At 42.2% G+C, this 14,583-nt stretch overlaps 1 long non-coding RNA gene across 1 annotated transcript in view; it reads left to right on the plus strand.

Annotated features, from left to right (window-relative positions):
* Nucleotides 1-318: 318 nt before the first annotated feature.
* The window catches only part of LOC111094739, a 48,259-nt gene continuing 33,994 nt past the window's right edge, over nucleotides 319-14,583 (plus strand). Inside the window, exons 1-2 of the long non-coding RNA XR_005387039.1 lie at nucleotides 319-506; nucleotides 7,696-7,834. This is a non-coding gene — a long non-coding RNA (uncharacterized LOC111094739). The remainder of the gene's footprint in view (nucleotides 507-7,695; nucleotides 7,835-14,583) is intronic.

The following is a 14,583-nucleotide window of genomic DNA, read 5'->3' on the forward strand; positions in this document are numbered from 1 at the left end:
TGCTAGCTCAGGACGGAGGTCCTGGTCCTTGAGTTCCTTGGGGCTGACGCAGCTGCCAAGGTAGCGACCTCCTCTCTAGCCACTTGTGGAAGGACGGTGCCCGGTAGACCCCGCCTGTGTCTGGGCTGCGGACTACAACTCCCAGGATCCTTAGGGAAGGCTGGAGTACCTCCTTGCGCCCTCAGGGGCCAGGGGTAGCTAATAGCCCTCTCTGAGGAGCGTGCAACAGATAGGCTTGGACTCCGAAGACGCGATGGCGGGCCCTGGAGGAGCTGGGGGGGGGGGGGGGGGGGGGGGGGGGGGGGGGGGCGGCGGTGGCTGTAGAGCGCAAGCGCCCTGCGTGCCTGTTGCCGGCTTGGCGACCTTTCTGAGCCTGCGGCCTCACAGTTGTCGAGTGACTCAGGTGGCCTGTGAGACTGAGTTGCCGTGGTGACGGCCGTGCGTGGCCGCGCGTGACAGTTAGATGAGAGCTTGCTGGAGGAGATCGGCGATGCTGAGCGCCGGAGGTAAGCTGGTGCACGGGCTGCCTGCACTGCCCCCGGGGGCGCCCCTCTACCACAGTGCTGGGAACCTAAAGCGCTCAGTGTGGGAGTCCACACTCCAGATGGGAAGGAAAAGTGATGTGAAGGAACCAACTCAGATAGTGCGGGCAGAGAGGCGAGCCCCTCAGTCTACGGATGAAGGAGGGGGGCCAGCTCTTCCCCAGAATGAGGGAAGAGAAAACCGATGCTTGGGGTGGGGAGGTGTGGGAGGACTGCAGGACTGGATGTTTGGTGCAGAGAAGGCATCCGTAGCCTTGGAGATGTCAGGCCACCACCATCCCCTAGGGGGCAGCGCTGTCCAATAGAAACACAATGTGAGCTGCCTGTGTGCTGTATTAGAAGTTAAAAGAAACTGGTGAAATTAACTTTAATAACGTGTTTTACTTAACCCACCATATCCAAAAGTATTATTTCAGCATGTGATCAATATAAGAAGTTAGCGACGAGATATCTTACATTCTTTTTTCCTTCACCAACTCTTCAAAATCCAATGTGTATTTGACCCGTACAGCACATCTCAAGTCATACTCAGCACACAGACGCATTTGACTGCATGGCTGCCCCCACTGGACAGCGCAGCCCAGAGTGTTCTCTGGGCTGCCCCTTCAATGGGGCAGGGTATACAGGAGTAGCTCAGATGTCACCTGCTGCCTGGTGTAAACCCTGCCTTGCCAAGGTTTCTGCCACTTAGGCGTTAGGTCATTCCTTTTATTTCATTCTGGCGCCACTGAGCAAAGCACTGCCATGTCTCTTACCTAGTTTTGAACTTCAGTGCCTGTAAGGCAGGTAGGGGGTAGGTGATAACACTGTTTCACAGGGGAGTAGTAGTACCCAATCAATTTTTACCTTAGATTTCTTCAGGACAGGGCCAGAGTTTCTCACAGTTTCTTCCTCCTCCTCCAGCAGTACCTTCCTAGGACCCTGTTCTTACCCAGAAGCATAACCCAGAAAAATAGGGAAAGATTAGGTTCCTGACAGGATATTTAGATGTGAGCTTGCATTTCTTTTTCCTCTCTGAAAGGCTTCCTCAATTCTTAGGTAGAGAGTGTATCATCCTTTCTGCCCTGCAGTGTCTCTGCTAAGCCAGTGGCCGCCAAGAGGTTGAGCTTCAAACTCCTCACAGATTGCCCATCTTGAAAGAAGATGGAGTCCATAGGACACCCTTCTGCAGTTCTCTCCTCTCCACCCACCATTTGATCATTCACTACACCTTTGACATCTACTCTGTGCCTCAGAGTTCTCTGTTATGCCACATGTGAGACCCAGTCCTGGGTGTGAAGGAAATTAGGGCCTGTTGGGGGAGAGAAAACAGGACAAGATCTGAATATGCAATGATGAAATATTAAGAAACTGCATGATTAACCACTCATATCGCAAGTTTAAATAAGAAGTAGTATGGGAAACAAAAGAAGGAGAAATTTAAGCTGCCTTTGGAGATGTAGAAATGATAGTTTCTAAGCTAGATAATACTATGACAAATGCTCAGGAGAAGAAATGAACAGTTTTTTCTTTCTTCTTTTTTTTTTTTCTTTAAAGATTGTATTTATTTATTCATGACAGACACACAGAGAGAGGCAGAGACATAGGCAGAAGGAGAAGCAGGTTCCCTGTGGGAGAAGCTGATGTGGGACTCGATCCCAGGACCCTGGGATCACAACCCGAGCCAAAGGCAGATGCTCAACCACTGAGCCACCCAGGTACCCTCTGAACAGTTTTTTTTTCAAGAACTAGTGAGAAGACAGGCTAGAATAGAAGGTATGTCAGAGTATAAATTGATGTTTATACATAAGAATAGACCCAGATGGTGTTTATACTCTTTTTTAAAAATTATATATCTCAAAAATTACCATTCTAGCCATTTTTAAGTGTACAGCTCAGTGGCATTAAGCTGTATGTTGCCAAATTGAACACCAATAAAAAATAAATTTATTATTAAAAAAACAAATATACTGAAAAAAAGAAGGGTTTCATTTTTTTTTAATTTATTTTTTATTGGTGTTCAATTTACTAACATACAGAATAACCCCCAGTGCCCGTCACCCATTCACTCCCACCCCCCGCCCTCCTCCCCTTCCACCACCCCTAGTTCGTTTCCCAGAGTTAGCAGTCTTTACGTTCTGTCTCCCTTTCTGATATTTCCCACACATTTCTTCCCCAAGAAGGGTTTCAAATATCTAATTTACATTACCTTACCAATGTGTAAAAGAAAAAAAAAAGCCTCCACTTTTTTTTTTATAAATTTATTTTTTATTGGTGTTCAATTTGCCAACATATAGAATAACACCCAGTGCTCATCCCATCAAGTGCCCCCCTCAGTGCCGGTCACCCAGTCACCCCCAACCCCCCGCCCACCTCCCCTTCCCCACCCCTAGTTCATTTCCCAGAGTTAGGAGTCTCTCATGTTCTGTCTCCCTCCCTGATATTTCCCACTCAATTTTTCTCCTTTCCCCTTTATTCCCTTTCACTATTTTTATATTCCCCAAATGAATGAGACCATATAATGTTTGTCCTTCTCCGATTGACTTATTTCACTCAGCATAATACCCTCCAGATCCATCCATGTCGAAGCAAATGGTGGGTATTTGTCGTTTTAATGGCTGAGGAATATTCCATTGTATACATAAACCACATCTTCCTTATCCATTCACCTTTCGATGGACACCGAGGCTCCTTCCACAGTTGGGCTATTGTGGACATTGCTGCTATAAACATGGGGTCCCGGTGTTTCATTGCATTTGTATCTTTGGGATAAATCCCCAGCAGTGCAATTGCTGGGTCCTAGGGCAGATCTATTTTTAACTCTTTGAAAAGCCTCCACTTTTTCCAGGACAGTTAAGTAGTCACTGATGGATTCCTGCAGGATTTCCTGTGATCCACTAAAAAGGCACAGCCAAAAAAAAAAAAAAAAAAAAAAAAAGGCACAGCCTGGTCAGGCCTGTGCAGAGACCTAGAGGAAATGCTTAGTTTTTTGGTGCCAGATAGTTGTTTCACTGGATTGAAGAAAACAGGCAGAAGAGAGTTTAGTCTTTTACTGTATTACCCACAATAAAGAAGACCTTTAGTTACTGTGATTTTAGGTTGACCTTTAGGTCAATTTTCAAAGTGTCAAATTTTTTAAAGATTTTATTTATTTATGTAAGGGGAGCAGGGCAGAGGAAGAGAGAGAATCTCAAGCAGACTTTCTGCTGAACATGGAGCCAGATGCGTGACTCCATCCTAGGACCCTGAGATCACCTGACCTGAGCTGAAACCAAGAGTTGGACAATCAACCAACTGTGTTTGTGTTACCCAGGTGCCCCTCAAAGTAGCAAATTTTTAAACATTTCACATTGCATATAAATACACATCTACAAATCTAGTATCAGCGCAACTCTTTTCAAGACCAGAGAAGTGTCTTTTGGAGCAAAAAATAAACAGATTTCAAGTTTTGTTTATCTCCATTTCTTGTGTTGGGCATAGGAATTGCCACAAGGCTTTCAGACACTTTAAGATCTAAACAAGACTATTGCTTTCTGTAATTTAGGCCCATTTGTTAAACATGACTTATACACCTGAGACATAGAATTTGAGAAGCAGCTTAAAGGAATCCGTTTTGTCACAGATATGAGAATAAACAGGCATTAATTGCATTTTATGGACTAGTTGGAGCATAAACCTTTTTAGTCTTTATTGCCCCCATCATATAAAATTGTGGGTTTTGCATTTAGAATGTGACGTGGGACTCAAAGATGCAGCCTCTGGCAAAGCCAGCTCCTCTACACACTTCACTTTGAAAAATCTCTTCACTCTGGGAACACCAACATGCAGATTCTCTCCTGCCCTGTTGGCACAGGGCGTCAGTCACTGCAGTGCTTCAGTTATCTGAGCCAAGATCCCTGGCCTCTGGTTGCTTCTTAGGGAACTGTCGTATATTTTCATTCTCTTATTTATAAAAAATTGATTATAGAGTTTAATGATTGTTTTTTTTTTTTTTGGCATTTCAGGATCTTTCTGTATTGTCTTTTTTATTATTTATTTTTATACATTTATTTTATTTTTTTCTTTTTATAAATTTATTTTTTATTGGTGTTCAATTTGCCAACATATAGAATAACACCCAGTGCTCATCCCATCAAGTACCCCCTTCAGTGCCCGTCACCCAGTCACCCCCCACCCACCACCCACCTCCCTTTCTACCATCCCTAGTTTGTATTGTCTTTTATAAAGCTTGCTTTTATCATTTTACCTGTTTTTAAAGATTTATTTATTTGCTTATTTATGTATTTATGAGAGACACACAGAGAGAAGCAGAGACACAGACAGAGGGAGAAGCAGGCTCCTCACAGGGAGTCTGACATGGGACTCAATCCCTGGATCTGGGATCATGCCCTGAGTCGAAGGCAGTCACTCGACTGCTGAGCCACCCAGATGTCCCTATTATTTTATCTTTTTAAAAATTACTTGAAAAATTATAACAGTTGCCTTTTGAGACTTTAATCCTAATTCTTAAATTTGTTAAACTGGTCTTCAGATCACATTAAATAGATATGGGGTAGGGTATCTAGGAATCCATCAAACTAATTCCTTTTTAACTTCCAGTCAAGGGACGCCTGGGTGCCTCAGCAGCTGAGCGTCTGTCTGCCTTCGGCCTAGGGCATGATCCTGGAATCCTGGGATCGAGTCCCGAATCGAGGTCCCTTCATGGAGCCTGCTTCTCTCTCTGCCTGTGTCTCTGCCTCTCTCTGTGTCTCTCATGAACAAATAAATAAAATCTTAAAAATAACTTCCAGTCAGAAGAAATTGCTTTAACATTATTATAACAACATTAAGAAAAATAGAAGTCATCAGGAAAGCACCCATGATCTCAACATGATCTCTACTTTCATTTGTCTATGATCCCTTTCCGGTTGCTCAGAAATATACACAGGCACTTGTTAGCTCTGTCACTTACATGCTAGGGGCTAGGCAAGTTCTAGAACCACTCTGAATGTACTTCTGTTGTGAAAGGGTATAAGAGGTCTATACCTCACCGGGTTGTTGTGAAGGTTTCATGGCCTACCATATGTAACTTCTGACCATGGTGCTTAGCATGTGTAGATACTCAACAAATATTATTTTCCTTCCTGTTTCCTCTCATTCTCAGATATTTCTGCTATTCCCAAAGGAACATAAAGCTTCTTGGGAATTCACTACTCCCCTACCCCCAAGAATACAACCCTGGTAACTGCAGCAAAACCAGTGTGTTCTCAGGTAACAGCCATGTACCATTTCTAGATATCAGTGGCCATTCCAGGCACCAAGTATGATCACATTATCTCTCATCTAGGAGTTGTCTGACTTCCGTCCTTTTGCCTGTACTCCTAGAGTCATTGTGGTCCCTGACACCGCCCGCCACCCCTTACAGGCAGCAGTCTTGGTTGTGTCTTGAGCACAAGCCTCTTGCTCTTTCTAGCTGTTATGACACGGTTCAGGACATTCCCTCCTACTGTTAACTGAAAAATTGTCTCTTCCATAATGGTGTCTAGCCCACTGTGCTCTTTTGGTTAAATAATTAATTACCCCCAAAGCAGATTCTTTACCTTAATGCCTCCTGTCATTTGGTACACTATTGCTTGCTGTTTTTTTTTTTTTTTTTAATTTTTTTTTTTAATTTTTATTTATTTATGATAGTCACAGAGAGAGAGAGAGGCGCAGAGACACAGGCAGAGGGAGAAGCAGGCTCCATGCACCGGGAGCCCGACGTGGGACTCGATCCCGGGTCTCCAGGATCGCGCCCTGGGCCAAAGGCAGGCGCCAAACCGCTGCGCCACCCAGGGATCCCGCTTGCTGTTTTTTTAATCAGTAAAAAATATGTTGTAGTGACACTAACATATTTCTTCTTGTAGAAGAAACTGTTTATAACTCTATTACTCAACAAGCCTTATCTCACATTTGTGCACTTCTTTCTAATCTTTGTCCATTTGTGTGTCTGTTTTTGTCATCAGGTCATCTTTTTCACTTATGCATGTAATTATGAGGTTCTAGATGTTTTAAATCCCCAAGGAGACAGTTGAGGGTGTTTTTTTTTTTTAAGATTTACTTATTTATTTATTCATGATAGACAGAGAGAGGAGAGAGAGAGAGAGAGAGAGAGAGAGAGAGGCAGAGACACAGGCAGAGGGAGAAGCAGGCTCCATGCCGGGAGCCCGACGCGGGACTTGATCCCGGGACTCCAGGATCGCGCCCTGGGCCAAAGGCAGGCGCTAAACCGCTGAGCCACCCAGGGATCCCCGAGGGTGTTTTTAAGATCAGATAGTAATTACCTTTGAGCTTGAATGTATTTGAAAGCAAGTACAAAAGCATTGGAAACCTAGAAGAGAATTAACATATGCATTCCAAGAACGGTGAGGAGGACTGTTTCCCTGGAGTATGGAGTCTATGTGGGCTGGAGTAGGAGGAGATGAGACCAGACAGGTACATCAGGCCCAGGTTGCCAAAGGCCTAGAATGTCATCGGAAGGAATGTAGTTTCTTCATCTGAGAAAGAATGCTTACAGAGGATTTTTAAAAAGAAGCGTGCCATACCTAGGTTTGCACTTTGAATGGCCACTCCAGTGTAGACAATGGAATGGTAGAACATGAGTTGAAGTGGCAAGAAATCCAGTTACAGGACAGTTGCAGTAATCCAGCAGAAGGCTTGGCAGTGGGGACCCCTCCCTGCAAAGCAGTGGCAGAACTGCTGTTGTAAGGACTTCTGATGCCATGGGCCAAAGGTGTGAAGTGTCCCATCCAAGTGTCACCCTCCCTTAAAGACCACCTCCTTCCTAAAGTCACTCTCAGTCATCCATCATCCCCACCCCCACTTCACTTCCTTCTCTGTTGCTCCAGCAGGCCATGTGTTCTCTACAATAAAACTCATCATTTGACTTTGCACTCAGGGCTTTTGTTCTCAGATTGTTTTAATTATTCACCTGACAGATATCTATTGAGGAGGCAGAGATCTGGGGCTGGAAGGGATTGGAATTGGGAGTCCTCATCATATACCGCGAGGGGCAAATTGAGCCAGTTCCTTGCTGCTGAATTTCCCATCTCCACCATGCCCAGCATGTAGGGACTTACTAGAATCTGCTTAAGCTCTTTTCTTCCTGATTAAATGACTGTCTCCTTGAGAGATATGTGTTTACTCTTTTTTGTAGTTTCCACGGAGTAAAGTACTTGGCTAGACACATACTAGGTCCTCGGTAGGCATCAGACTTGGAGCAGAGAGACCTTCCTGTCCATCTTCTTCTCTTCCTCTGGCACTACCAACTTCAGCCTTCCTAAAGGAAGTTCAGGGTAAGTAGGAATGGTTTGGATCTTTTTGGAGTCTGTGATATTCACAGATGTGCCCTCAGACTTCTGCCAGGAGGGTAGGAGTGAGCTGGACCCTTCTGATAGGGATGTAGGTAAGGAAGGGACACTGGTGAAGTATAGGACCCTGGTCTCCCTGTGTAAGTACAGCATTCCTTCTGTGGATCCTATGAGCTAGGACTGGAGAGCCAGGGCTCAGATTTGTGTTTTCTTGGGAGCCAGAAACTGATAGTTTCTGTTTCTCTTTCCTTCTGCAAGCCCAGTGGCAAATGGAGTTATTGATAAACTTCCTTATGCTGCTTCAGGTTTTGGTCTCTCTGTCCTCTGATCCTCGATGTCAGACTCCTCTGGAGATGACCAGATTTCCATTCTTTCTGGGAAGGCAAAGCCAGTTGTTCATTGTAGCGGAGTTTCCCACTCCTGCTCCCACACACATCCTCCTTTCTTTCCTCCAGTCCTTCTTTTTTTTTTTTTTTCCTCCTGTCCTTCTTAGAAGTCAGATTGGGCCCTGTGAAGATATTCTTGTACCACTCTGTGGGGTATCCTAGAGTACCTTTTCCTCCTGAAGGCCAAGTGATTGGAATGGATCTCTGGGATGCCATTGTGTCCCCACAACAAATAGCCATCCTCTTTATTTTTCAAAAATCAGAGATTCCAATTTCCAAACTACATAATTTCCAAGTTACAGCCAGCAGAGGAACTATGGATGCTGAAAAGAGTAGTGCCATGAGGCTTCTGTGCAGGTGATTGAGTGAAAGCCAGATAAGTTGATACGCTTATGGTCAGCAAAAGAGTACAATGGCCCTTTTCAATTTCTGGTAGTGTGAGAAGTTTTATGTTTATTTTTATACCCCATGGGAGGTACTCATACCCAATCCATTCATAGAAAGTGAAAACTAAGCATTTGGAGCCCCTGAATTGAAATAGAGTTTGCAATTTTAGTTCTGAGAAGAAAAATGAACATTTTAAGAATTCTAAATGTTGTATGGTGTTTTTTTTTTTTTTTTTTTTTGTCTGCTCACCTACTCACATTTAGCATTCATAATTATCTGGGAGATATTCCCAATTGCGTTCTCCCTCACTGGATAGTTACATTCCAGTCAGAAGAACAGCATGCTTAATAATGGCAACTTGGCCCCAAAGAAAGGGGTGGGAGGAGGGTGACAAAAGGAACTATTTGTTGTGGATTTTTAAAAGACATTCATTCATTTCACAAAAAATTTTTTTTTACACAATCAGATTTGCCTATGACAAAGATAATACATGCTCATTCTAGAAACTAAAAAAATAGAGACATAAAGAAGAAAACATAAATGTCTTCAAACCCTACCTCCCAGAGACAATCACTATCAATCTTTATATATTCTTCTGATCCCTTTCTTTCTGTACAACTACAGAACGGTATTGTGCCTTCAATAATGTGCTGTGCACAGCTTTCTGTGCCAGTGCATATATAGATGTAGATGGAGATTCATCCCATTTAATGGCTGCATAGCATTCCACTTTACCAGCATGTCATAATCTATCTACCCCAATCCACAATTGATAACAAAGTTGTTTCCAAGTTTACATTATTCTGTGCAACACCAAAATTAAACAAACTTATACCACATATTTTCAGACTTGTCAGTCTAGGTCCTGTGGATAAATTCCTTGCAGTGGTATTAATGGAGCAAGTGGTGGAGTTCAAGTCATCTAAAATATGTTCTTTCCTTTAAACTCAAAACAATCCTGGATCATTGCTAACCAAATGCAAAATCTACTTGAATTGATCTTAAAAAATTAATTGACAACATTTTCTAAACAGTTCCCCAGGCCTGTGATGAAGATTGATGATGCTGGGATGTGGGGGTTCTCTTTAACTTCCTAATTTTCACCCAAGTCTCTACTTTCTTGTTTTTACTTCTTCTGGGCCTCCCTGACAGATCAATGACTTCCTCCATGTTAGAACTGAGCCCCTTAGTATTCACTATTTGTATTTCAGGCCATCTCAAATCAGTATGTGGGTAATGGCAACAAATAATAACAAACACTTGTAGAGCATTTCCAGTGTGCCAGGCATGCAGTTCTATATACTTTTCTATAACGTAGTTCATGGTCCAGAAAGCCTTAGGTAGTAGTTGCCCTCATATTCATTTCACTGATGAGGAAATGGCGGCCCTGAAAGCCTAATTGGTCCAAATTCACACAGAAAATATGTGGTTGAGCCAGGAGTTAAGACCTGTACAGTTGGCTTGAGACATTTATGGGTGCATCTAAGCCAATGTGCCTTCCCTTTCCAGTTCACAAAGGTGTTAGACACAAGTGCTCCATGTTCTAGCTAGCCAACTTCTGTAAGCAGCCAGAGGTATCTCCTCCTCCCCCACCATCCCAGTTGAATTCAGATGTGGCAGTGACCTGTGCTCACTTGATAGGACATATGCCTCTTCTTGTGTGTGAATGAACCCTCCAGGGCTGATATATGATCCTGCTTTCTACATCTCTTTCCCCTCCCCATTGTTCAAGGCCAAGTTCAACCCCACTCATGCCAGAACAAAACTCACTTCTGGTTCTGTGTTCAAGCCAGTGGGCAATTTTGCATAGGAGCTCGATTCTTTCATGCAGTTCTAAGCTTCAGGGCTGGAAGAAACTGGGATTTCTCCCCTTCTAGTTTGTAAATGATGTCTTCTATTGGCAGAGTTTCTTAATCTTGCTTTAATCATAAAAGTGTGATGTGCTGGTTGCATAAAAAGATTTAACAGGCAGAAAAATATAAAGAAGCAAACAAAATCACTTGTTAGAGAAAAGCACTATTGATGTTTTGGTGTATTTCCTACCATTTTTTAAATGTACACATGTAAGTATGTATGTACTTAAAGTTATGCATCATAATTATAAACAGATTATGGTCATGTACTTGTATACTGATTTTTAAAAAAGATTGTATTTATTTATTTGAAAGAGAGAGAGAGAGAGAACACCAACAAGGGAGTGGGGAGAGGAAGAAGCAGACTCCCCGCTGATGGGGGTGGGTGGGTGCTCCATTCCAGGTCCCTGGGATCATGACCTAAGTTGAAGGCAGATGCTTAACTGCCTGACCCACCCAAGTGCCGCTAGTATACTGATTTTTGTTTATTTATTATTGATTATTTATTTATTTGGCCTTTAAATATTTGTTTGATTTTATATCATACCCACTTTTACAAGTCATTAAAAATTCTTTAAAATCATGATCTTCAAAGGCTGAGTATTTCATCATCTAGATATAATTTATTTATTCATTCCTCTGTCATGGGAAACTTTAATTTTTCCCTTTTACAGTGATTACTCACACTGTTTTGAGCATCCTTGCATTTAGATGTATCTCTACAGCTCTGTTTTTTTTTCTCCTCTAGAATAACTAGAACAGGAATTTTCAAGATACTTGATTTGTGCTTTGAATTGCTTATCAAAACGCTTTCCAGTTTATATTCTTGTAGTGGTATGTGAGAATGTGTATGTCACCACACCCTGCCAGCATGTATTAGAGTTTTTAAAAATCCCTGCCAGCTTGAAGAGGGCAAAATAGTTTTATTTTGGAACTTTTTTCAGGTGTTTATTGGGCACTTCTTGCTTTATTCCCCTGTTCCCCCATGTTCCCCTTTAATGACAGGGGATATGGGGAACCATAGACCCTTAACCTGAACATCTAGACTTGTTCACTCCTAGTTTCCTCTTTGAAGTGTGCCCTTCTACTTGCACTCTGGAGCCCATCCTAATACCTCCTTGTACTCTTGGTATTAGGATGGGCTCCAGAGTGTAATAATAATTATGGAGGCAAGAGTACAAGGAGGTATTAGGATGGGCTCCAGGGTACAATTATTACATATATAATGTAATAATTATGGGGGCAAGTAACTTCAGAAACTTCATCCTTTGCTCCTGAAGTCATGCCTGCTCTGTCTTCCATTATTTTTTCTTTATTATTGTTTATTGGAGTTCAATTTGCCAACATAAACCATAACACCCAGTGCTCATCCCGCCAAGGGCCCCCCTCAGTGCCCGTCACCCAGTCACCCCAACCCCCCACCCACCTCCCCTTCCATTATCCCTTGTTCATTTCCCAGAGTTAGGTGTCTCTCATGTTTTGTCACCCTCACTGATATTTTCACTCATTTTCTCTCCTTTCCCTTTTATTCCCTTTCACTATTTTTTATACTCCCCAAATGAATGAGACCATATAATGTTTGTCCTTCTCCAATTGACTTATTTCACTCAGCATAATACCCTCCAGTTCCATCCATGTCGAGGCAAATGGTGGGTATTTGTCGTTTCTAATGTCTGCCTTCCATTAAAATCAGAACTTCGGGGATCCCTGGGTGGCACAGCGGTTTGGCGCCTGCCTTTGGCCCAGGGCGCGATCCTGGAGACCCGGGATCGAATCCCACATCGGGCTCCCGGTGCATGGAGCCTGCTTCTCCCTCTGCCTGTGTCTCTGCCTCTCTCTCTCTCTCTGTGACTATCATAAATAAATAAAAATTTAAAAAAAAGAATCTTTAAAAAAACAAATAAATAAAATCAGAACTTCATGCTCACTCCTATTACCTTTTCTTTTTTTTTTTTAATTTTTATTTATTTATGATAGTCACAGAGAGAGAGAGAGAGAGGTAGAGACACAGGCAGAGGGAGAAGCAGGCTCCATGCACCCGGAGCCCGACGTGGGATTCGATCCCGGGTCTCCAGGATCGCGCCCTGGGCCAAAGGCAGGCGCCAAACCACTGCGCCACCCAGGGATCCCTCCTATTACCTTTTCTAATATGAAGTATGTCTGTGTAATTTGTGAAATTCCTCTTGTGTACTCAGTGTGTGACCTCTACCCCTTAAGGAGATGAGATCTATACTGGCTGGCTCTCACCATTGTTCTCTTGTGCCTCTCTGCCATGTTGGATAGTGCTGATTTTCTTAAAAACACTTGCTTTGTCACATTGTGCCACATTTTCTATAACTTTGCCTACTTCTGGGACTCTTCTAAATGTTCCTTGGTTCCTTTCCCTTTACCAACTGTGCCTTGCACACAGCTGCTATTCACTTGGTTTACTTTAGAAGACACATAGACCTTTTTAGTGATTGCCTTGTAGTAATTGAATGTTGTCATCGATGGGGGAAACAGTAAATTCTGAGAGTGGTGGCCCTCAGGGTTGTAAGTTAGGAAGAGGGATTTCCTGCCTCCTTGCTGAGATTGAGTTTCCTTGCCAATGTGTGGTACAAAACTGAACTCAGTTCATTAAAACAAATTAAAACTTAGGCACTAACACAGTGTCAACTTAGATTATCTTCACAACAAACTTGATACTTACAAATTGTTTTTCATATGCTTTTGGCTATGCTTCATTTGATGTCATAATTTGATATTTCTACTAGTGCTACAAGACAGACCTCTAGATTATAGAGTAACCAAGTCACTGTGTCATCAAAATTAACAAATAAGTGGATCAAAGAGAGACTACATGTGGTATACACATATGTACAATATACACAAGGGAAACTGCAATCATTGCTATGGAAGGATGATTAAAAGATGGTATTAGGACATTTAGGTATTTGGAGGAAAAATTAGTGCAGAGCCTTAAGACATGCCATACTCTAATGTATATATCAAAAGGATTGAAGGCTAAATATTAAGAAAAATATTAGGACAAAACACCAGTGAATATTTACATCGTCTCTGGATAGGAAAGAATATTCTGAGCTTAAAAACAGTGAAAGAGGGATCCCTGGGTGGCGCAGCGGTTTGGCGCCTGCCTTTGGCCCAGGGCGCGATCCTGGAGACCCGGGATCGAGTCCCATGTCGGGCTCCCGGTGCATGGAGCCTGCTTCTCCCTCTGCCTATGTCTCTGTCTCTGTCTCTCTCTCTCTCTCTCTCTCTCTCTCTCTCTCTGTGTGTGTGTGTGTGTGACTATCATGAATAAATAAAAATTAAAAAAAAACAGTGAAAGAAATTAGAAGGAAATCTTAATAAATTCAACAATATAAAAGATTTTTAAAAAATCTTTACATCAAGCATCATAACAAGTAAATTGTAAATGAAAGGTGGAGCAAAACATCTGCAACAAATATAATTGACAAAAGGTTACTATATGAATCAGTCTTAAAATTAGAAAATGAAAATACTAATTTCTAGCAGCTAAATGGGTAATTGATAGGTACGGGCAATTTACCAGGGAAGAAATACATGTAGCCATTAAGTAAAATCCTACTATAATTAGTCATCAAAGAAATACAAATAGGGGATAAGTTTTGCCATTTGTGAAAGAGCAATCAAAAATGATAGTTTGTGGGAAAACAATGGGCACTTTCATTTGCTGGCATTAGGAAAACAGATAGATATTTTTTGCCAGAAGGCCTACTAGAGAAGATATCAACACTCTGAAAGATGTTTTTATTCTCTAACCCTCCAGTGGTATTTCTAAGAGATCACCTAAAATGCAAATAAACAGTCATGCAAAAAGATGCTTAGTTGAAACATTACAAAAGCATAAAATTGTGTTAGATATGATAGTATATGATAGAATATACCAATCAATCATGTAAAAATAAAGACTTGAAGAACAGGAGTATATGGCTAATATTATGCTAAAGAAAAAACCAAAATATGAAATTGTACACATAGATAGCATAACCTTAACCGTGAAAAAATAGCTGAAAGTAACATGAATTCATATTACATGCCAGACACTTGGCTGAACAACTAGGACTGTGCTGGAGTCCTTAGAGAA

Source organism: Canis lupus, unplaced genomic scaffold (assembly GCF_011100685.1).
Source record: "Canis lupus familiaris isolate Mischka breed German Shepherd unplaced genomic scaffold, alternate assembly UU_Cfam_GSD_1.0 chrUn_S1771H1968, whole genome shotgun sequence".
Taxonomy (NCBI): Eukaryota; Metazoa; Chordata; class Mammalia; order Carnivora; family Canidae; genus Canis; species Canis lupus.